Raw genomic sequence first — 24,767 nt, forward strand, 5'->3', positions numbered from 1 at the left:
AAGGCAATAAAGAGCAAGGAACAGGTTAGGAGAACTTCAGAATTCATTGTGTTTAAAAGTAATGAAGCAAAATGTTTGTGCCCTCTGAATGTTAGTCTGCCCAGCAGCTGAAATCACAATGAAAGGTGATAGCAGGCTCTGAAAGAATTGTGGGTAGCTCATCAGAACATAAGGTTAGCTGGCAGGATACTGAGTCAGAAGCTAATGAGCAGGCAGGGCTGGGATCTGATGTGTGATGGAAGTGGGTTCACCACACAAGGGTTTCAGAAATAGAAGTGCAGACCTGAGTAGCCAAGTTTGTGCTGAGACACGGGTGGGCTAACTGTGAAAGCTTCTGAGCATGAGGCAGCCACCACTGACCATTTGATGCCAGTGTCTAAATGTAGATCTAACTTTGGGTTTCTATTTCTGAAAACTCTGGCACAAGTCTTCAGGGCTTTTTAAATTGTTCTGCAAAGGACAAAACATGTAGCAGAACAGAGATAATGGTATTCAGTGTCCTTTGGCAGACACTTTGTAATGCTGACATGTTACGCTGAGAATTCTTCAGCTCCTTTTTCAGTACATCTGTATGTATCAAAAGAATTGGTGACCGAAGGAGCTCCTACTTTCTCCCTCCCTTTCTTCACCCTTGCTTTATCTCTCCAGGCGTCCCACTGGTATTAGCATTGCAGCTGCTGCTATTGAGCCAGTATTGCTGCACAGTCCTCATTCTTCTTTTCCATTGTAAAGATGGAGTAAGAAGACACTTGATAAGCTTAAAGTTGCTCCTAGCCCAGTAAAAGGCTGGGCCAAGAAGCTAGGAGACCATATAGCATGGCAGCACCCTTACACATCGGGCAGTGGATGGCTCAGTGACGACACTAAATAAGCAGGCCAGAAGGTTGGAGTTGATGCATCTGGATTTGGTGGCAGAGACAGTAGCTGTTGTTACTATACATGATTAGCAGGATATGGCAATAGCCCTGTGTAGAAACAGAGGGGTTTCCAAAACTGGTGAGCAGTTCCATATTGGAGCTAGCAGTACTGTAGGACAGACTGAAAGCAGCTGGCCTTTCCAAATTTTGTCATGAGCTATAAATTACAAGATCCCTCTCTTACATAAACAGACCTACTGTATCACACAGAGCTCATCTCTGAGTTGCTCTAAATAGCCAGGGCAGGAATAATTCCCGTGTCACTCCAGGTTTCTGCTGACCCATCATAAAAGTTACCCTGCAGTGGAAATGCTTTGGTGAATCAGATTGGAACAAAAATGGTAATGACTTTTGTGTGTTTGCTTAATGCCAGGCGATAGCTGGTTCCACTGAAAAGCAGAGTGTTAGTGAAATCTTCCTTATCCTGCTCTTTAGAGTGGCCAGCTTTTGTGGGCAGTGAGGACTGCATGCATTCAATAGCTGCTGCTGCTGGTTGGACTAGATTTCCAAAAGACAGACTGAGGAAAAAAACCCCTGTGGTTTCTACCAATGCAGGCAGCAGAACTAAGGCTTGTGAAAGGCAGTGGATGTTACAGACCCTTCAAAGTGGTTTGGAATTTGTCTGAGGACTTCTGTTGACAGAGGCTCACCCCTCTTCCCCCCATCCCTTCCTAACAAATCTGGTATCTTAGAATTGATTCTGATGTTTTAGTCTTTCAAGCAGGAAGCAGTGAGAGCAATAAAATTTAATCAACAGAGTACTTATTTTATCAAGTGAATGGATAATTGTGACATTTGACATTCTTAAAAGAGTCTGTTTCTTGAACATTTGCCTAATTATCTCCCACCTTTAAGAAATCTGTTCAGATTCTAGTTTAGCAATTCACTGCATAATCAGATTCAGCTTTTCTGAAACACTTTATTATTATTGTTGTTGTTATTGTTAGATAGTGCATTCTCTTGGAAATGTCAAGTAGGTTGTGCTCATTTGTGTTGCCTTTGTCACAGCCTTGGACTTCATTATGAAACTACATACTGTGAGTAGGTCATTCCAGTAGCCAAATCTGTTCTAAAGAACAATGGGGTCACTCAGATCAGAGGCCAGAGAATCTCTGTATAATCAAAGGAACTCTCTTAAGGTCCCTTTTAACTCTATTTTCTGGATTTTGTGGATCAGCCATTTACAGCAATGGTATGCTAGCATTCAAGAGGCATACTTTTGGCAATGCATCTGTGTCACCTAACTATAGCTGTCAGGAGCTAGGCATTCACCAAGCTAAGTTAATGGAGGAAGAAACAGCATCTCCAGGAGACAGTTTACTCCTGATGTCTGTAATACCTAATCTTAGGATGAGTGAAATTACCCTCTGAAAACTCCCCTGCTTCTCCCAGTTGATAGAGGAAACATACCAAAAAGGCTTAGACTAGGCATTCAAGAAGTTATGTAACATGAGGCCTGTCTGAGGAAAGTGGTGGTTGGTACCTAACAAGTTTGTGCAGGCTGCAGAAGTGACAGGACAAATGCATGGACTAAGAAATAAAAATGTATCACTAATGGTTCAGAAAGCTCTAAGTTGCTGATGTTCTCATTTGCTTTCTTAAGGTTCCAGTTCTGGCCCCTGTCAGAAAGAGGATTCTGGCAGGAAGGACTTATGGTCACGCCGGCCACAACTGCTAATACATTCCTGAATTCCGCCTATCTTGAAGATTTCTCAGTATTCACTCAAATGTAGCCACAAGGGAATAGATGTTGCGTGTGTTCGGAGAACCAGTACAAGGACTGTATATTCTCTGAGATTCCTTTCTGCTTCAAATAGTCCATAGACCATGTGCCAGCCCTCTGCATGAAGTTGTCTTTGAGTCCACAGTGTGAGGTGGTTTCCTGAATGGATGAGAGGAGGCAGGTGGCAAGCCAAAAAAACGCTAGTTTTCTAAGCCTGTGACTAGAGAATGAGACACAGATGTGTGAAGAAGTATCCACATTATGAATCTAGATAGACATTGATGAGTGTGTGTCCTGTCCATCATACCAAACTTACAAGCCCCTGTTTATGCATGAGACAAACCTAGTCTGTCTAGCTCAAACACTGGCAGTTCAAATTTCCTCTTAATTACAAGATTTGTGCCTTTGCCTTCATTCAAAAGGCTGATGTAAAGGAATGAAAGAGCAGTTCAGTATCTTCAACCCCTTTGCTCCTTGTTCTCATTATCATGAAGGTAAAGGTGTCAATTAGAGTTCATCAGACATTTTTATAATTAAAGCTTTAAAATGTAATAGTGAAGTGAATGTCTTACACTTTGGTCTCTTTGGTTGCTTCATCAAATGTTGTTTGTGATCTTTATAATATAATGAATGGGTGGGGTGCTGCAGTACTTCAAATAATTTGTCCTCGGGGTTTTCTCCTCTTGATCTCCATTTTTGTTTTAAACAATTACTTTCCTATGGTGCAATGGTTTATGAAGAGATTAGCCCAGAGTAACCCACAGGATAAGGAGTCCAAGGTGTATGTTATGCATGTCTGGAACTCCTCTGAATCTGCCAGCACCTCTGCCATTTGTCCCAGGGCCAGTGGATAGTAAGGATAGCTCATCTGCTGTGTTGATGGTAGGGCACTTTTCATTCATTCAGAACCTGATTTTCCTCATTTATAGTTTGCTAGTCTAATGGAGCTATTTTATGTTTAGGCTTGTCTCTCAGATTCCAATTTATCTTTAAAAAGACCAGGAATCATTTTGGTCCCACTGAATTCGGCATGAAAAACCTCAAAAGCTCTCCAAGTGGAGCTACAAAAGTGTCTTCTCTTGCACCTCTGACCTCATAGATGATCTTGTCCTTTCCCCTCTTCCTCCACCTGCCTCCATTTCAAATGCACTCACATTTTGCTGCAGGCATTTTGTACCCTCAGCAGTCCCACAAACACTTTATGTGCTCTGCACTCTGCTGGTAAGTGCACACTCAGTTTGTGCTGGCATAGGTTGCTCGCTTCCTGGTGTGTTCTGGCAGGTGGGGTGGCCTTCTTTGGAAAGAGGTGTAAAAGCACTGCTGTCCTTGCATGCAAAGATCAGTAATTTCCTTACCAGTGGAGCAGTGGCTTCAGTGCTACTTCATTGACTGCCTACTGAGACTTGGGTTCAGATTATTGAGTTCAGATTATTGTGTACATCTAGAGACATCTAGGAAGAATATAATAAGTTCCCTGTGCCTCGGAAGTGACTCCTTTTACAACACCAATTCTGCTAGATACTGTTTATATGAAGAAAAATTGGTACGAGTTTGCTTTGAGAATACATCGTAGAATAGATTTGATTTCATTGCAACATTATCGAAATTGATAGCAAATATATTTAAGGCAGAGCAGAACTGTAATGAATTTCTTCTTGTTTTCTTATCATCTTCATATTGTTTTTTCTTCTGTTTGATCCTGCTGCTATAGACTGAGAACCTTTGTGCAAAGCACAAGAGACAAGTTCAGCTTTGATCAGATTACTCAGTGCCTAGCAAAACTGGATTTTAATGGGCACTTGATATCATGTTGGAAAAATATTATTTGGTGCTGTTCCATGGCAACATTATTTTCACGTTCAAATCCATGAAAAAAAAATTGCTGTATGGTGACTGGGTCAAGAATTGGATCTCACTTTGGGAAGATCTGTGAATCTTTTAATAATGTCCTACTAAAAGCATTGATTATGGTTGTATGTCCAGCAAAGTTAGCATACCTTTTTGAAGTAAAAGAAATTATGAGTATCTCCTAAACCATACTTGTTTGAAATAGCACAGGTAACCCTATGTACATGATACTTTTGGGATGTTTCTACTCTATTCTACCTAAGCAGTCAAATGGAATTGAAATGGAAATCCTCTGGAGTAAATACAAAAAAAATCCACACAGCTTTTATGGCTATGCCTACCAAGCAGCGAAGAGGCACACCATGAATAAACTTACTAGGAAGTATCCTGTACACTAAGGGCAATTCTGCAACAGGGCAGGCTTCAGAGGAATTCACAATGCCCCTCTGCTTCAAAGCCTTCATTAAATCAAATATTTTTCTGCTTATATGTGACATTTCTGCCTTTTTTTTCAGAAGCGCATTCATATTTACCCTAACCTCTTGGGAGCAAATAAGGCTCCATTCAAGAGCCAGGAAAAGGTACAGATGACCATTTATGTCTCACTTAAAGCCGTGTTTTCAAGGTTTAAGTGTAATTTTCTACACGGAGATAAATTTCATTCTCCAGTAGTTCTAAGTATGCAGTTAAAATTTGCTATATGTCATACTTAAAGGGCAACTCATTTCACAGTCACTGTGATGTTCCTTAACCCTTTTCACACATACAGTACCTATAAAATGCCTTTACCCAGAGCAGAATTGCATCTTGCTTGCTTCCTACCTTCCTTCAATGGTAAATCAGCTATAATAAGTTTGTCAGAATGATTCTCAAATTCAAGATTAATCCAGCAAATTACGTTGGCTGAAACAAAGAAAAAAAATAAAAAGAAGTGATATAAATATTGACAAGAATAGTTCTAATATTTTCCAAATATCAGATATTTAAGCATTAGAGCTCTGATTCGGAAAGGAACTTAGATACCACTTGCAACAATAAGAAGGGGATGATACCTTCTTTTTGTCCATTGGTAGCCCATATCCCAGTGGCTCTTGCTTGGGCTTTAGATGAAGAAGTTTTAAATCCAGGCTGAACCTAAATCACAACAGTGGTTCTCGTATCTCAGGACACCTCATGTTGATCATCTCTAGAATATTGTGTGTTGACTCCTCCTGATGTAACATTTTTGCTACACAGTAATACATAAGCACTTACTGAAGCAGGTAATAGAGACCACATAGCTTCCTTCACAAGTAGGAACTGAAACCATCCAGAGTGATTCTCACCAACCTTCTCTTGTCAGACAAATATTCCCCATGCTCTGCATTAAAGATGATTTTCAAATTGAAAACATATAGTTTAGTATTGAGTCAAAATATTTTTTCTATTTCTTGATTTGGTGTCTGAACCAGGAAAGTTGGATATTTTTTCTTTTAACTGATAACTGTAAAGAGCTTCAGAAGAATATACTTTCAATAATGTACATATTAATTATAATGTTCACTAATAAGTGCTAGAGCAAGAAACTTTAAGCAGGTTAAGCAGTAGTTTAAATAGAGTGTATTATGCAGACAGAGTTATTTCAGCTACAAACTCCCCAACAAAGGTAAAACTGATGTAAAATCTCACAGACTTTTAATTAAAAAGATATAGCTGAATCACCTTAATAGAGTGCAGGGTTAACAGACCTGCCCTGTAAAAATCTTTTGGGAATCATTTTCCAGTTTTCCAGAAACCTGCATGTAATAAACAAATCAAGAAATGGGCGTATTAAAATAATTAAGATAAACCAAGGACTCCGCTCAGGTTCAGTGAAAATGCTGCCTTTAAAACAAGAGGCTGGAGGGAGAACCATTAATATGTAAATGTCTGGTCATCCTCCATTGCAGCTGTAGCCCCTTTCTGGCTATGGCAAGAAGAAGAGAGAGTTCACTGCCTGAGAAATGAATCTAGTGATGATAATTATTGAAAACCAAGTATGCTATTTCCTTTGTTAAAATCCTGCTACACAGTAACATTTTTCAGGTTCCCAAGAAGTGTTCCTTTTTATACAGAACTTTATCTCTGGTGAAGAATCAATACTTTTCATCTTGTGGCTATGGAAATTTGCTGAAGCAGGAAAAATTACATGGCTTCTGCTTTTTTTTTGTATTTAGAGGAATGTATCCTGGAAGATCCCCAAAAGTATGTTCCTTAAAATAGGCTCATTTTCTCTCTGCCTTCAGCATTTACAACTCTCCTCTGTCCAGGCAGCCTATTATGTTTAAAATTAAACTGCTTCTAGCATTCTGGGTAGCATGTCCCAGTTGTCTTACAAGACTTCTCCACATACAGGACAAACTCTTTTTAATAGTTGTATCAGCTTTGCTGTCACCGTCCTAGCTAACTAGGCCATGGCAGTTAAACCTCAGGTTTAAAGGATGTGCAGAGGTTTCGCACAAGCTGCGCTGCACCTAAAAAATCCACTGCACAGGCTGGAAGGGCTCACTCTCACTTGTCTGCATGGATGAGTGAGGGTCGAAACGGTAGGTGACAAGGTGCATGGGTAGCTGCAGATCCAACCTTGCATGCGGGCGGACCAGCACATGAGTAGCTCAAGATCGCTCAGGAGATGACAGTCCTGGTTGGGACATTTCCTGATTGCCTAAGCACCCTTTTTTTCCAACCAGATTTGCATATCCCACATGCCCTTGGTCATCGTGCTTGTAGTAAGCGTGGTTAAAGCCCTTCCCAAATCTTCACTAGCCAAGCCAAGCCATCAAACTGTATACCAGCTTCTCCTTCCCTGCCTGACACCCTCAGGAAGCATTAAGGGCTTCTGCTTGAATTGTTACCAGTTCTATTGGGTTGCTAAGCACATTTTAAATGTAGGCTGTCATTTCTTTCTTTGCTTTCTTTCTCCCTGGTCTCTCTTCCTCCCTTTGTCTCCAAGTCCATTTCTGATGTGTTTGTGAAGCTTTCAGCTTCATTAGAGTACTGATTTTTTTCGTTAATTTATCTAATTCCCAGTCAAATGAGGACATGGTACTTGTAAACCATTTAGTTTCTCATTAATCTCTTCCAGTGCTGCCTCCATTTTTTAGCTGTCTTCCTATTTACTATCTCTGGAGAAAAATATCCAGTGTTCCCATCACTTGTCACAAGTAATGTCACGGTTGTTGTGGATCCATTGGCCTGAATAATCAACATGATTTTTTTAATTAGAAATCAAAATATTTGCTGCTGCTGTAGAAAGCCATATTTTAAATCCCATGCAAGGAAGTTCACTAAATGAAATGCAATAAACAGAAGATCTAAAGCCTGCCCTGTTACTTTGTGCCAAATCTTATTCATTCGTTTTCCTTGAACAATAGCTGTAGAATTTTAAGATGCTGTTTAGAAGAGCAGAAATCCTGAGAGCTTCATCCTTATGCCTTGATACTTCTCTGGCAGAAATCCCATGGAGATGAAAGGAATAGGTCTTCAGAATTCACTCGAGAGAAGCTAGTATTAGCTTAGTCAAATCCACAGACAAAGAATTTTTTACTGCTATCCTTGACTACAAAACACCGGAATCACATCAGACTTACAAGCTGCTTATAGGTAGATTGGCAGTCCAGGGAGGCTGCCTGCTTCTATAGCAAACTAGCAAGGAAAAAGTTTTCACTTGAAATGAAGAAGTGTTTTTTAAGGCAATAGGTGGTACTCCACTTTCCAGGTCAGCATCAAACAGTGCACTAGCAGGGTAGGAAAGAGAACTAGGCTAAATTCTCTACTCAATGGAATGGTTGTCGCTGCCCATAGCCATTGCATTAGTTTTATTTTTGAGGTGGAATGGGCCTCACCTTTAATGATGCCTGGCCAAATCTATGCTTCAGCTGCATGAGAAAAGTAGACTCTTGTGCCTGCTAATGTTACTCTGTACTATATGACAGCTTTTAAAAATGACTTTCATTGGATTTCAGAGATGTTTGCAGCTTATTTCTGTGTAAGCATATATACATTTTGTGATCTTTAGATCATTAATCTCAGCCACTTTATTTTATTTTGAAAAGAGACATATTTTGACAATAATTTCTTTCTTAGTGTGACTCATCCTGAATTTTTCTATAGACTTGTGTGCAACAGTCCCCGAAAACAACTTCAATGCTTCATAGTTATTTTAATTGCCACTCAGTTGAATTATCTTCTCTGGCTGTAAGGGGATTTAAGGAGCATTAAAGTTCTCTGCTACATCCGGGGCAGTTGCTTAGCCAATACAGTGGTAAGAATCTTAGACTTACTATAGCTAGAGATGTTAGGCTGATGGGAAAGATTAAACATGTAGAGATTTTGTATTTGAGACAGCAAATAATAAATAATGCCTCTTCAAGAACAGAGGTCCTAGGTAGGGAAGATCAAACCGCAGTGTTTCTTCATGTGTCAGAAACTTCAGAGGAGGTGGAAGAAATTGCTGAAGCTTTATTTGTAAAGTATGCACTGGTTAAATTGTTGCCCCTTGCTGATTGATCTAATCCTTTTAATGAGTCTAGGTAAGCAAAAAGGAGGCAGTAATGATGTTGATGACTCAGAGGTTTCTCTCTGCGAAAGAAAACAAGCAGAAGATGGTTGTCTAAACAGCTCAGTGACTCTTCAGGTACCCTTTTCACCTTCAAAAAGGTTGCTGGATGGCGAGCTAACCAAGCTTAGAGGTTCCAGGTGCCTATAAGGGTACAAGTGCTAAAATACAAATCAGTATACTGTAAGAGTGTGAGATTTGTTATGTTTTAGCCACCCTTCAGCTTGCAGTATGCATTTTCCTTAAGTCTGAATTTGTGTTGGTTCTTTTTGCTTAAAGAATGATGCAGCAGCACAACAGCTCAAAGACTAGAACTAGCACACAAAGATACTGAGGCACTTTGTTCTGCTCTATCTCCCTATAGAGACTATAGTGCTTGTAGGCAATTTGTTAACCTGTCTCCCGTGATGAAACTACCCTGATCTGAGGATAAGAGACAGTACTACTTTTATACCCCATCTTTTTTTTTTTTTTCTTTTTTTTTGGGAAGTAATTACAGATCTGGGGCGTATGCTTTGTATTTAGTGATTCCCCCATGGGAATCATCCTTTCCCCAATGTTGATTGCACTGTTTATTGTAACTTCTCATTGCAAAATCTGTAGCCAACTTTTATTGATCTGGGACTGCAAACTTTCTGGGGAGAATCCTGACCACTGACAGAGTCAGGTTACTTTCCTTCACTGAATGAGCTTTTAATTTTTATGCAAAGTGAAGCAAACTCAGCCAGAGAGAGGGAGAGGACTCCTGCCCTATAAAATAGCCAAACACTTGTGATAAGAGTAGTTTTTTGGAAAGACCAGCTGAATCCCATCAAGCAGAAGATGAGTTTGAATGTGTGCTTTCTGCTGCTTCATTTCTGAATTTACCACCAGACTGTGGTAAAAAAGGGGGAGCAGTAGTTCACTGGTTAGGTGTCCTTCAGATGGCAGGAGTAACAAGCACTCTTCCTTTAGACATGCTGAGACACTACCATCTGGATCACCTCTCCACTGGAACACCAACCCATGGACCCAGCAGAGCTTGGCACTTGATTGCAAAGTGATGCTAGTAACTGTGTGCATAGCCAGAATAGATATTTGGGGAACACTTGCGTTTATACGAGTCCCTTGAGGGACTTGAGGATTTATGTGCTAACAGGGGAAGGTGGCAGCCAGCAATTTAATGTGTTTTAGCTTCAGGGTTGGGTGGTAAATAGAGAGACAAGTGAAATGTAGCTGGCCTATCCTTTCTGTGTATCTGGTACTTAGTAGCTTTAACAGTTGAACAACATGGCTTTCTGCCATTGCAACCTCATGCCAAGAAAACCACAGTAATTTATGTTTGATGCCGGCTGTACAAGTTGCACAGAAAAAACTAGTTAGAGGAAAGTTTAGAAAATCTGACTGATTTCTGCAGGGAATTCTTTTTCACCTGCAGGACTTAATTAGTAGGACTCCAGGCTGTAACAGTGCAGTGCTTGAAAAGGTGTTGGATTGCATTGAGACGTATGCTTTTTATGAGATGCTTTCATATGCAAGTTTTGATGATATAGTGAAGTTGTTTAGAAATCCAGCAGCACTTCCTCAGATAGTTCCAGCCCCTGCACACTGCTTTGGATATTGTAACCCATTTTGCTGTGGGCCAGAAGGCTTGGATTTGACTTCTCTTTGTTCTTGTAAGCTTTATTTTTGAACTTGTCACTACAGAAATTTACATGACCTTTACTATAATCTTGAATTATCTAGTTGTAGCAGACTCTGCACAATGTATGTACAAGGTAGGTGAGAATGTCACATGCATCACCAAACATCTCTGTGCTTTGCCTGGGGAGCTGTTAGCCTACTATGCACAAGAAAGCAGAACAAACCACAGTGCATTTCACAGTGCAAAAGCTATCTGAGCACTTGGTAATATTTTTTACTTTCTGTCAATACACTATAAAGCAAAAATGTTGGTATCCATATATCTAGGGAACCATGCATTTTTGCACATTGGTAAATACCATAACTCTTTTCTGCTTGTCAAGATGTACGACCTACGAGCGTGAAGCTTCAAAGGAGGCCATTTAAAAACCTAATTTTCCAGTCTAGATTGGCAACTACATGCCCCCCTAAAAGAGAGCCACTGAGACCACAGTTTTGGAATCCTGCTAAAAAAGGCTGTATCTCTCTCCTGACATGTCTGTGCACTACTGCTGGAAACCAGTTAAACCAAAGGAATATTTATAGCACCAGTGGGAGAATAAAGTTGGTTCCTTAACAGTGTCAGTATCCATTTCAGTCCTGTCAGCTGCCTCCTTTCTTAGTTGAACATCAGAAAGCAAATTCCACTGAATGGTGGCTTCATGCTGCTCTCTGTTGATAGCTGAAGCTTCAATCAATGTCAGTGTGAATTGGTTATTAGAACCTTCTGTCTGTACTGGCTGCAGCCCCTCCTCTTGACCCCTGGTCTCTTGCATCTAATATGCGCTTGCCCTCTTGAATGCTTCGTGGAAGTTTTCTAGTCCATCTATGTGTAGGAGATTTTAAGTATATGCTAATTTACTGTAAATTATTTACAAGATGAATATGGAAAGATCTGTTTGTATAGTGCTTTTGATACTGGAGAAATCTGATCAGACATTTTCCATCAAGGAATCCTCTTGTCCTGTTTTGCCCTATTTGTCTACTTCATTGAAAATGTCTCCTGCTTAGCAAGTGTTCTGAGAAACTAAGAACTAGTCCTCACAGTATTCACAGCTGCAAATACATGAGGAGTACAATCACGTTTAGGCAGCTCAGGCTGACTCATTATGTTGGTGCTTGCATGTTTAGCTCTGTGGTGACTATCTTTAATTCTTTCCTTGCAGTTTAGGATGAAGAGGTCCAGTGAACACCTTCTCAGATGTGCTCAAGAGAGCCCAAAGAACAGTGTTTAAGGTGATTGGATATCATTAATTAGGACTGTAAGTGAATTTCCTCAGCTAAACCTAACAGCAATCCTTCTTTGACCCTTCAGCTATTGTGGATTATTATTAGGATTATTTTTAGGATGTTGCTAGGATCATTTTCATTAAGGTTAAGAGCCCCAAGCTCCTTTCCTCCTAAAAGGATAATGTGCTCTTTCAATTTTAGATTAAGGAAATCACAAACCTGTCAAATCTAATGACTGCTAAAGGCTCCTGCCATGTCGTCATATCTCATTTCCTCACCTGACTGTCTTTTGTCTTAGCCATCCACTATATATCACCCTCCCCTTTCTCCTGCATTGTGAAACCTGATGATGGAGGATGTGCATGAGCAATGTGATCTGCAATCTGCCTGCAGAGGCACCTAGTACACGGGTTGGTGAAGGGGGAAGGCCATGGTGCTACCATGAAGCATAGATGTGCCCTCTCATGAGATCTGGTATTCAAAAGAGACTTTCAGAACTTTCTCAGCAGGAGCCTTTTGCCAAGACCCCTCCCTGTCACAGGATTACTAGATCCATTCCCCTGTCACGCAAAGAAGGTGCTGGGATTTGAATAACAGGAAAGAAGCAGCTTGCAAATACTACAGAAAACCTAAACCAAACCAAACCAATCTCCTTCAGTGAAGGCTATACGAACACCTTCCCTCATAGCCAGAAGTGACTCTGATATTGAATGTTTCCTATGCTAAGAGTCTGAAAACACAATGCACAGAAAACAGGTTCTTTGGTTGTATAAATCACAGAATTTGAGAAAATTACAAGTGTCCCCTGTGCAGAGCCCTGTTGATGGTCAGTGTTATAGAGAATATAGTTTTTATTTCCCTCTTGAAGATATATCTGACATATGCACTTTCAAAAAAAATAATTTTTTTTTCAGGTGCAGAGACGTAGTGCTGGGACCTCAAGTTCCTCCAGTTAGCTACCAGAAATTAAATCCAGGCTCTTTGATTCATGACTATGTCTCTTTCCCATTATGCCTGAGCACTGATACCCTAAGCACTGAATTCTGGGAATTTGATTCTGAACTTCACAGTCTTGGCCTTTCCATCTGTGTGCACATACCCAATGGGTGCTACGTCCTTATATGCTCTGGACTGGTGTCTCTGTTTAAGGATTCCTGTCTAATATTTCTGGGACTTGGAATTTGCTCTTTTGGATTCTTGGCAGAGAGACCTGATCTTGGCCCTCTGCTTGCTTCCTTTGGCCTTTAGCCTTTGCAGTGTTATGTTCTTTCCTGAGACCTGTCTTCATTTCAGCTGTCTGGGAGAATTCTGAAACTTTTCCCATCCTTTGCCCTCTAGTTTTGCAAGGATGCTGATCTAGCTGTGATCCACAAAGGTCACTGATGCTTCAGGGAATGGGATTTCTTGATATTCTAATTTATTTTTTTCCATTTCCTTTTCCAAGTGCCAACCTTACCACCCTGTTTTTCACTTGGCTTCAATTTAATATATCATTCAACTTTACAGTTTGCCCACTTCAGAGCATCTCATCTACTTGATGAAGTTAAACTAATTCAAAATGTCTTGAATTAGTAGTAACATTACAAAAAATTTCAATACAGACAACATCCCCTGAAAAGGAATCGATCCATAATAGTTAGAAACTGTCTTACTGTTGTTTTAATGAATATTCACATATGAATGTTTTAATGTATATGCACTTGGGTATAGATTTCTGGAGCTGAAAATGTCCTTGTCAGATTAAACATTACAGAAAAAGTTCACATGAGATCACTAGTGACTCCAAAATATAACATTTATATAACATTACCTTTTAGAAAAAAAATCGTGATTTTGTTTTCTAAGCTGTGATGATCTGAACTCTTTCAGTAAAAGTTACACAAATTTCCTGAGCAGTGTGAAATGACTTTCACTGTTGGAAAATGTTCTAGTTTTATAGAATCATAGAATAGTTAAGGTTGGAAAGGACCCTAAGATCATCTAGTTCCAACTCCCCTGCCATGGGCAGGGACACCTCACACTAAACCATGCCACCCAAGGCTCTGTCCAACCTGTCCTTGAACACAGCCAGGGATGGAGCATTCACAGCTTCCCTGGACAACCCATTCCAGTGCCTCACCACCCTAACAGTAAAAAATTTCTTCCTTATACCTAATCTAAGCTTCCCCTGTTTAAGTTTTAACCTGTTACCCCTTTTCCTATCACTACAGTCCCTAATGAGGAGTCACACTGAATATATACTATCACACTGAATATATATATATTCTGAATATATGTTATCACACTGAATATATACCTATTCTTTTTCAGAGGACATTAGAAAAAATAACTCCTTTTGACCACATATGAATTATTAAATTATTAAAATTGCTTCAGTGAGCTCAGAGTGAGATCAGAGCTTTAGATAAGTACAGCTGGTACATAAGTACATCTAAAAGTGTACTGTGAAGCCTAAGACTCATTCAAGGTTGGTTTCCCTTTCTGACTACCAATGGGTTCAATAAAAAGCCATCTAGACGGTTCTGCAGGTGGCAATTAGTGTGGCAATTTGCCCTTAAGACAGGACTCTGCTGCACAGTACTGTAAATATTGTGTAGGGGCAGTGTTTCTAACACTAGATAAAATGGGCCAGAAAGTCTGGTAGTGCAGCCTAGCTCATGTTCACGTAGTTAAATTCTCTTTCTTTCTTCAAACATGATGACTGAGCCCAAATGACTTAATAACGACATGCCAATGCTGTTCCACCCCAAAACTGAGCCCAGGCAGGACATGAGAGAGTGAGAGCTGGCAGAGGTAAGAACTGGTCTGGGGGCATGTTAAGACCTAAATAGTCCAGAACTCAGGTTAGTACCTAGCCCTGGTTAGTTTACGATACACAGTTATTAAGATTGAACTTCATGAAGTTCATTAACTTCATGAACATTTTAAGTTCCATTATAACATACTGTAATGATGATTATTGTGATTCTATATAGCTATAATTCTGTGCTTCAGTAAAATCCTTCCTTTTCATTCCTAAAAAAGGAGGTTTTCCAGCTCAATTGTAAGATGACCTAACAAACATATCTCCTGTAACCTCAACTATTGGTTTAATGGTCAGTGCAGCCCAGCAACAAATGTCAGAAATTTCACTTTCAGTTGCAGAGGGAAAAAGTGGAAGTTCAACACTGGCATGTCAGGGATGGACAGAGAAGCACAGGCCTAATTAGCATTCTGTAGGTGATTTTTATCTAGTTCATTTACTTAAGTCTTGACAAGACAGTACTGTTTTCATAGGTCTCTGATTTGAAAATTGTTTCAAAATGAATCAGTGTTTTCTTCCCCTGTGTTGAAACTGTTATCTTAATTTACTTTTTTCATAACAGTAATGACTGTCCATTCACTTGAGTTAAATGTAAAGGCATCTGGGAACTCCAGGTAATATTTTTTGCTGAAAAATTCCAGTTAAAATGTTTTCTGATAAACAATGAAGTTGGTAATATCATTGAAATATGTGGGTTGGTGTTTCTTTAGTAATATTTGATCGTTTTGTGTTGTCCAGGAAGAGATACGAAGAAAGACCTTATTATGGTACAGCTTTGTCTGTAGGTTGTCTTTGGCCCCAATTCTGCTGCTTGATTTTTGTAGAAGGACTTGTCTGAATGAGGTGTAGAGGCACTGGAGGGTGTTTCTGTATTATGTAATGAAACTCAACACACAGACCTCTGGGGTACTACCAAAGAGCCACTGGTTATGATCAGCTGCAAAGGTGCAAAAGTATTCACTGAAGTGAGGCCTATACTAACAGGGTTGAGAGCCAGTGGTCTACAGTGTGCTGTATTGAAGACTTCTGCTACACTTTCATTTCCCAGCTGAACTGTTCACATGAATGGCCAAAGTGTTGTCAATGCACGGAGATAGTCCTGCAAAGGGGTTTGGCTTTGACATGACCTCCTCATCCAGAAAACAAAGCTCCCTCCTCTACTCTCCATCCATACACACAGCATGTACAGCTTAGTAGTAGGTAATAAATAGTAATAACTAGCAAGTAATAATTCCTTCTGACAAAGGAGAGGCTGGTTCAGAGACTGACGAATTGCTCTACTGAGCCTGTCTCAGAGAAGGGAAGAGGACAGGAGGGTGCCCCACTGGGAAACTGCAAAACACAGTTCTGGTGATGAACTTGAGCTGGATGCAGGAAGTAGTAGAGCTGAAAAGGCAGAGAGAGGCAGCCTTGCCCACAATCCTTCTTCATCTGGAGCTAGACTGATAATTCCATTTCATCACAGATAGCTCTACTCAGACTATGGCCAAACAAGAGAATGTGACAAGTGATAACAATTTATCACCCACTTGGTGGAGCCACTAGAACTTTGTGTTTGCAGTTCAGGCTAAGTGAGTTGCTTAGAAAACAGCTGAACTGGTTTAAGGTCTTACAGTCTCCTTGCTGTTTTCTACTCTTCTTCTGCCAGAAGTTACTATTGCTGCCAGGAAACCTGGCAAAGAGAAATGTGTACCTTTGCCTCTGCCATTCCCATTCATTCCCATTTATCTTAATGAAAGTATGGTATACCAAGTGGAAGTTTGGTAGACCAAACTATCAGGTGCACTGAGAGATAATGCAATTTTGTTTTAAACTTGGCAAACATGGTTTAAACTAACACATTTCATGCTTATAGCAAACTATCAGGTGCACTGGGAGATAATGTGATTTCATTTTAAACTTGGTGAGCAGGGTTTAAACTAACACATTTCATGCTTATATTAACTTAAATTTTAAATGTCTTTAAATTAATTGAAAAATCATGATTTTGGCTAAACTAATGTTACTTCATTGTCAAGTTAAATCCTCAGATTCATATCTGAATGCTCAGAAATGTGAGTAGTTGTGGAGATCTTTTCCTTTGTCATGGAATTATGAATATGTTGCAGATAGAAAAAGCAGGTTTTGGTACTGCACCATCAAAAATGTATGTTGCTTGAATCTTTATTACACCAGATCAAATGCTTCTATGCAAACCACAAAAATGAAATCAAAGAAAATCACCTTCATTAAGGTATAAATGCAACCATTTGCTGTACTTAAAAAGACATCCCCAACCTGCTTTTGGCATAAAACGTGTCTTTTACAGCTTATCTTGGCACACGCATCTCCTGCCCCCCAATTATAAATGCCTTGGGGTGACCAAGTAAGCAGTAATTCCAGCTGCTTCTGACAGAAGAAGACACTGCTACACTGCATTATTTTTCTGATGACTGTATCTTCCCAATGAGCTGAAACATGCTTTACATCAGCAACATCTGCAACAACAGAGATTTAGAAAGTGGGTCAGGTATATTGATGAATTGGAGAAGGAGAATGGATGAAGGAGGGGGTGTATGAGCATATGTATAAATATGCATCTACTTTTGCCTCCATATTTCCATCCAAATACCTCTCTGATGGATTCAGATCCTCTGGCAGTAGCCATAGAGGGAGCTTTCAGTATACAGTGCTTTACTCAGAGCTTTAGTAACCACGGCTGAAAAATCTGTCTCTATTACAGCTAATAGTAATCCATTACATTGGATTACTATCTTAACTCATATGGGGACAGCATTTCTCTTCGTAATTCCTGAACTAGTTTAGGGCATGGTCTAAGTAACATATTGTTTACACTATTTGTCCCCAGCACTGCTCTTTACTATTTGCTCTGGAATTGTGTATGTGGCAATGACAGTAGGTAGCTTTAGGTGAAAAAAATGTCTAAAATAAGATGACAAATTTCAGGAGTGAAATGGCTAAAATCTGCAAGGACCAACGATTACAATCAGCTAGAGAACGAGGTAGATGGAAAACCTGTGTTGTTTTGAGGCTGTTGTTAATATATCAGGCAGCCGGGCAGGAGGATGTACTGTGAAAACATCTGCAGTGTGAAGTTTGATTCCCTGGAGAGAAAAAGAAGATGGTGGAAGCAGCAGCAGCTGCAGTCAGACTGAGAAATCTCTTCTTGCATTGTTTATTTTAACAGCAATATTAAGCTTATGTTGTATTGATGGCTCTGGAGACTACCTAGTTTTTTTTTCACTGGCTGGACAGAGCAGATTTGGAGCATGGGAGCTGCTCATTAAGCTGACTAATGCATAAACTGGAAGGGCCATCTAGATGGAATAGGCATCTTGAAGACATCACCTCCAACATCAAATTTAGACCTCTGAATCAGCAGGCAGACCACTGGCACATGTTTTGTACAGGTAAGTTAACAGAAAGGCTACTTTCTGTGTATCCCAGGAGCCACAGAGCACTTCCTCTAAGCTTGTAATAACATTAAAGTCCGTAATACAAAAGCAAGAACCACAAAAGAAACCACACCACAAGGAAAAGAGTAGAAGAGACTGAGGCATTACCAGTGTGTTCAGACTCTAAAGGATCAGAAGAATTTGTCCCCTAAAGAAGTCTAGAAGGTCCTACAAAGTGAAAATCCCTCATGCTATTGATAAAGACCAAAACCTTAAAAGACTTCCTTGTCAGTCTGCTCTGAATAAAATTCTTGTCCCCAGACCTGGTGACCAGCTTAACACCTGATGCCTGAGCAAGATGCATCATTATTTGGACAGCTGTTTATCCCCCATGTCCATTCAGTTTTCTCATTGGCCTCTATCTTTGGAGACAGCTAATGAGGTTCTCTGTTAGTATCAATTATGGATATAGTGATAGTGAGCCACACTAGAAATTGTCTGGACACAGACTTTCAGACCGATCTTACGCTGACCATTCAACCCACCATTACAGAGATCTTGTGAAATCTTGTAAAAAAAATTAAAATCTGAAAATAAGCTGTTTGGTTTTTTTTGTGTGTATTTATTTCCCTGTTAGACGTTGCTGCAGCACGAAGGAGAAAGGGCTCATTATACACTAGCACAGGAGTCTTGCTGATTTGCTTTCCTATGTTGCTACCATATGTGTTTTCTTTTTCACTGTTGTTACCTAGAACAGTAAGGACCAGATAGAAAACCTGGCCTTTCCTATGCATTTTTATAAATTAACCCCCTCCAGGTGGGACTACTGTCAAATTAGTTTAACTTTTAGACTCTTTATCCTAGACGAAGTGTCTTAAAATTACACTAATGGCTTTCAAGGCTACTAAGGGCTATATGCCTCTAGCCTTTAAACAGAACAGAAGAAAGCAGATGTGCAGCCATTGTAAAAGAGAAATCAAGCGAAAGCTTCAGTCCATTCTTTACACCAAGAGTTTGTACATATTATTCTGCAGCAAGGCACAGCAAAGAGGGGGCTGTGAAAGAGCCCATTAGTAGTTATGTTGTCCCTGGGCAGAAACTGTCACTTCAGCACACAGATCACCAGGTAGTTTTCAGACAGACAAACTTAACTCTGAGTTGCAAACTTCTGAAAGTCTCATGTATAGTTCCCAACAGCTGGGAAAGATTGGGTTTATAATACCTTATTATGCCAAAAGTTCTGTATTACTTTCAGTGCTGAGTAGATTCTGGAACCTCCCTGAATACAGTCCTGTTATTTACCATTTTGCTTAACCTTCTTATTGATTTCTTTTTAGACTGGTAAGGGAGAAATTCTAATTAACTCTATCAATTTTTGATAGCTTGCACTATTATAAAACTAATTAGTGTCTGACTTTCATTCTTGTGAGAATTAGAATCCTGGAAAAAAGCCTCAGAGTAACAAAATTAAAAATATTAGCTTTTTCTAATGATTCTGTACTGTGTCAGACATATATTTCTTCCTAGCAACTTCCATTTTCTTTGGAAAGGAAAAAGAAAAGGGAGCACTCTTTGGGGTACTTGAAGTCCCCTTACTACACCAGTTCTTAAAGCTAGCTTCTGAGAAAATGGGAGCAGTAAGTGTAAAAGATACTCAGGACTAAAATTGTTAAGCAAAAACAAAATCCCATTTTCTATCAACAGAGGTTTCTGCTTGGAAAATAATGGCACAATTATTACTTCCATTACTTCCATTACTTCCATTGTTTGATATATGAAAAGAAACCAAAGCTTCCGAAATGGTACAAAAGCCCTTATTGCCAATCTGCCACTGTAAATGAACTGACTAACAAGGGACTAGGCTTAAAGAACATGTGAATGGATTTACAGAGAAGGATCAAAAATAGAGCAGTGTTGTCTTTTGGAGGCCAAAGACTGTAATAAAAAGCAAAGGGCCATCTTAAAAAGTAATCTGAGATACCTAATTTTGCTGCACTGGGTCAATTTATGTTAGGGTAGTATATTGAAATTTCAGTGAAGAGTTCTAAACTTTACGGATTAACTTTTGAAGATGAATCAAGTGTCTACACGATTAAGAAGAATTATATTCATATAAGTAGCTCTATTTTAAAAGGCAATATGTGATTTGAGCTACTCATTTAACACTTCTAAATACCGTTGGTAAGAATGTGTTTCAGTGGTTGTGTTAGTTTTAATGTGGTTGAAATGCTACACTGATTCTAAAAATGTGTCAAAACAAACCTTTAGAAATGGGTTGCTTATGTACAGGATGCAATACAGATGATGTAAAATTACATATTTTGGGTTTATGTTGCTGTTGACATTAAATGTTTGAAGACAGTTAGGATTCAGGAGGGAATGTAGTTTTCATGGACCACAGTTGGTTGTGAAGTATATAATTTAATGGCATCCTTATCCCTAAATGTGCCATTCTGTATTGCTTTATGTAAGTAGGTACTAAAAGAATATGTTAAAATGATGTATTTTTTCTTTATTTAATTTTTATTAGTATGTATATTTATACATTTTAGGTTTATGTACTTGTCAGATATTCCCTATAGCTCTTTTCTGAAATAAGGTGGAAGTTCGTTTTGATTTCTTTCCATTGCACTTTGGCAGGCCTTGTATTTTATGACTTCATTTGTCTTCATTCTTTCTGATATGCCTATAGAGTAAGTCTTTGTATTCTTCTGTGTTGTCAAGTACAGAGGACTATGCAGTGTTCTCATCTCTACTATAACTGGTTGAGTGAGCAATCAAAAGTCTTCATTTCTTTACCTGTGAAATCCAAAGAGACCCCAAGAGAAAAGACGTCTTTGCAAAGAATGCCTTGAAAGTTTGAATGGAGGGGTGTCTCAGGAGAAAATAACTTCTGGATGATTAAATAAAAATATTCTTGGAAATAATGAATCCTTCTTTCTGCCAAAGCGGCAGGGCTCATAAGTCTACCAGCACAGCTCATGAGCCTACGTAACTGAAAGACCCAGGGGTTCGAACCATTTACCCTAGTTGCAACTTTTGGTTTGCAACTGACAAAGCTTTTCTCTAATATTTTTCCCTTAAAAAAAACTTAAGAATACTGTGCGAATTGCTGTTTTCAAGAGACCAATTCACACTGTCCTAATATTTGATAGTGCTCCTTAAGTGTTTGATGGCAAAAGAAATAGCAGTGCTCAGACTCCAGTTCAGCTATTAAGTTGTGAATGTCTTTGTCAAAGTGAAAATATGTCTGAAAATGGTCAACAAGCATTCTTGTTCACAGTTCCTTCTCTCACCTGTTTACATGTAGCCATTTCTACAGTGGAAACTAGTTTCTTTTTTTATGAATATACTGATCATATTGCAAAAGATCTGTAGGTATCCACATCAAAGCTCTACTCCAGAGTAAAGGTTGTGCTAGCTCATTAAGTGCCACATCTCATGTTCTATTATCTTCTTCCTTAGCTTCTGTCCTAGGTTTGCCTCAGCTCTATCCACAAAAACAGTTGGTGCTTTTCATGGGTGTCTTCTTTGGAGGAAGTGGTCTTCTGAGTCATTAAGAACAGAAACAGGTATTACAGTGTTTCAGCAGCAAGGATAGCCGTTTCTCCTTTTTCATCCTAGTTAGGGGCTGGGACTTCCACTTTTTGCTGTGTAAAAAATTTTAAACCATGGCTTATTCTCAACTTCCAAATGTGAAATGCACTCCATGTGCAGGGCACCATGTCAGGTGCAGGAGATGGGATTTCAGATCCTTACTCTCTCAGGATTGTGCTAGGTAACTTTAAGCAACACACTGGCTTTGACTTGGCCTTTCTGTACACTTTATTATCCGTATGCAAGCTGTTTTCTTCAATCTAACAAAAGGGACTTTTAAAGTTACGTAAGAATTGAGAATGCTAAGAAGAGTGAGCTGCTTAGCATAATTCTTGTCCTGAGAGGTGCTTATATTTCTTGTTTATATCCTTTGATCTCAGAAGAAATGCTTTGTCACAAACTAACCTTTTTTTTCTCACTAGGAAAGAGTTGCTGGAGATAAAACTGAAAAAAAAAAGAAAATACTGAAAAATTGCTGACATTACTGAGATGGTGTACAAAAAACCAGATGCATCGAGACAGACTCAAATTGCAGTTGAATGCGTGTCCATTAGAAGCAACCAGTTGCTTTACTTTCTTCTTGGGGACCTAGGTATTAAAACTGCTTCCAGGTATCACAATAACAGTGTTTGGCATAGCTGTGCTTTTCAACCAACAGTGTACAGACAGACAAAAGGGCCATTGAAATACTTAATTTCTGCCTCTGCTAGAATGAGAGAGCTGACATAGACCAGAAGTTCCTTCTGGTTTCATATAGCTAACACTGTCCTGAGGAAGTTAGTCCTCTCCCTGTTGCTGCTTCATTTCTTTTTGAAGACAGAGAAGTAGTAAACCACCTAACTGAAACCATCTGTCTAACCTACACCCAGTATTTACATTATTTGAAACATGTTACCATTAAAAAAAGACTTTGTTCTTTGAAGTTTGCTTCTTGCTTGTGCCTAGTTTCTGTGTTCCAGCCATGACATCAACTGTTACAGTCCCTGCATACAGCAATTTTATTTCAGACTTTAGCCATGACAGGTCTTTGCACAGATACAAGAAATAGCGCTCACTGCAGTGAAATACACAAGGTCACATTAGATACGAAGATGGCTAAAAGAAGCCCTTTTTTCCCTGAAAGCAGTTTCATGATGCTTGGTGTACATTGTTTATACGCAGAATTCTACATTTGCTCATGCATTACTTCACATGGTTACATGCTCTGGAAGACAATGTAGATGTATTCCACTTACACTCTGTGGTATCTGTATCTGTTTCCAAACGGTACTGCACAATGCCCTGCATTGAATGGAGTGTTAGACCTGTTTGAATGCAGTTCTTGAGCTCAAGTTATCTTCTGGTGGCTGCAAGTTACAAAGAACATAAATCCTAGTTTGAGAAATAATACTCATGCCTTTTATCTTATGGCTTGCCAATATTACAAATACAGCTTTTGCCACAAAGATATTTCAGGATGCCATATACTTAGTCTGCTAAAAATTTCCTAGTTTCTTTTTTTTTGGGAAAATCATAGGAGATTTTTTTTTTTCAGGTGGGAAACAGCCACGAAAGCTACATTTTTGAGGAAAATCAGGTATATAGGTTTTTCTTAAGATTCCTGTCATTACAAAACATGAAAGTGGAGAGCTCACCCCTTCTCTGCTTTGTCACCTCTACTGTTGTGCTCTTCGGAGTTTATTGTCTCAGGAATATCTAGTGAAGCCCGGTTCAAAAGTTTCTATAAAAGATTTAGAAAAAGACCTAATTGATGCAGCTGGCTCATGAGCGAAGCCCAGGCTTTTTTTGAAGAATTGCTTCTTCAGCTTTGGTAATCTTCATGCATGGATTTTATCTCCTAACTTCCAAGATAAACCAGGGACTGATCTGTGATCTGTTCTGCCAGCACATACGATCATCTGTTATAGTCATGTGCATGACAGGACTCTGACTTCAGCAGCATTTGAGCCACATGCCAAATCCCCAGCCTTGATGAAGAATGTGTAGCTTGCCTTGATGATCATTGTGTTACTTTTGCTACGTCTTTAGCAACATCCAAACTTGGTAGTTTAAAGATAGCTCATACGTGCCCACATTAGCTGCAGTGACCACAGTAGAGCAGTATCTGATTCTCTAATTTTTCACTATCCCTCCCTGTGATCCCCTTTCTATGCTTAGAATATAAAGATTCCTCCATTTCCAAAAACAAATGAAAAAATCAAAAACACTGAGGAAAAAAAAGCTATATGCACTTTTAGTATCTTTTTGTTTATTAAAAATCATCACGTACAGATACATAATAAGGATGAAAACAGCTTGCTTCTATTAGCTGTTTTCCCCTAGGCTTCTCTATCTAAAACACAATGAAACAGGCAAATAGGAATTATATGGCTGTCAAAAGATTTTGGTAATGTTATAAACCATAAGAATAAAGATTAGATAGTCCTTTACTTTGGAATCAACAAGATCTTGAGATGAAATTAAAGTCTGAGATTTGAAATATCCTCATTTATTTATTAAAATTCTTGAATGTGGTTTCCTTGTTGCTCCTGCTCCCTCTTTTGTCTGCCTGATGCAAACAGCAAACAGAAGCCCTGCTCTGACTGCCCATTTTTAATTTGCAGGAGTGATTTAATCCCTCTGAATTACAGAATGAGCAAGCGACTTCATAAACCTGAGTAATGAGATTCATTAAGCATTATTTTTATCATGAGGATCTACTCCAAGAAACTATCTGCTTAAAACATAATGGGTGAAACAGTAGCTGTTTCCTAAATCCTGCAAGGTTCCTTCTCCTATGAGGTTTAAAATTCTTTCACCTCCCACCAAAATGTGCATTAGAAGGATATAACATGACCAGGTTTGCCAACACTGATTAAAGGATAATGTACAAGACGTATCAGTTATTTAAAAAGAGTATTACAATTTTGATATCAGCCATCTCAGACAGTCTACACTTTATTAAAGTATGTTGCAAGGCTTCTTTTATTAAACATGGGAATAATAACAGATCTGTAATTATTATTACTGATTTGAA

General features: G+C 39.1%; 1 long non-coding RNA gene across 2 annotated transcripts in view; it reads left to right on the plus strand.

Moving 5' to 3' along the window:
* LOC133217295 (uncharacterized) overlaps positions 1–24,424 on the plus strand; it is a 78,681-nt gene extending 54,257 nt beyond the window's left edge. The window contains exons 5-6 of one of the 2 annotated variants that reach the window (XR_009726849.1): positions 22,174–22,343; positions 23,286–24,424. This is a non-coding gene — a long non-coding RNA (uncharacterized LOC133217295). Of the gene's footprint in view, positions 1–22,173; positions 22,631–23,285 lie in introns of those variants that run through there. The other variant, XR_009726850.1, reaches the window with a different exon arrangement.
* The last annotated feature ends 343 nt before the right edge of the window (positions 24,425–24,767 follow it).

The sequence above is a fragment of the Neopsephotus bourkii genome, unplaced genomic scaffold (genome assembly GCF_033783945.1).
Source record: "Neopsephotus bourkii isolate Nb327-2 ecotype Australia unplaced genomic scaffold, CSIRO-AGI_Nbou_v1 NB_1132, whole genome shotgun sequence".
Classification (NCBI taxonomy): Eukaryota; Metazoa; Chordata; class Aves; order Psittaciformes; family Psittacidae; genus Neopsephotus; species Neopsephotus bourkii.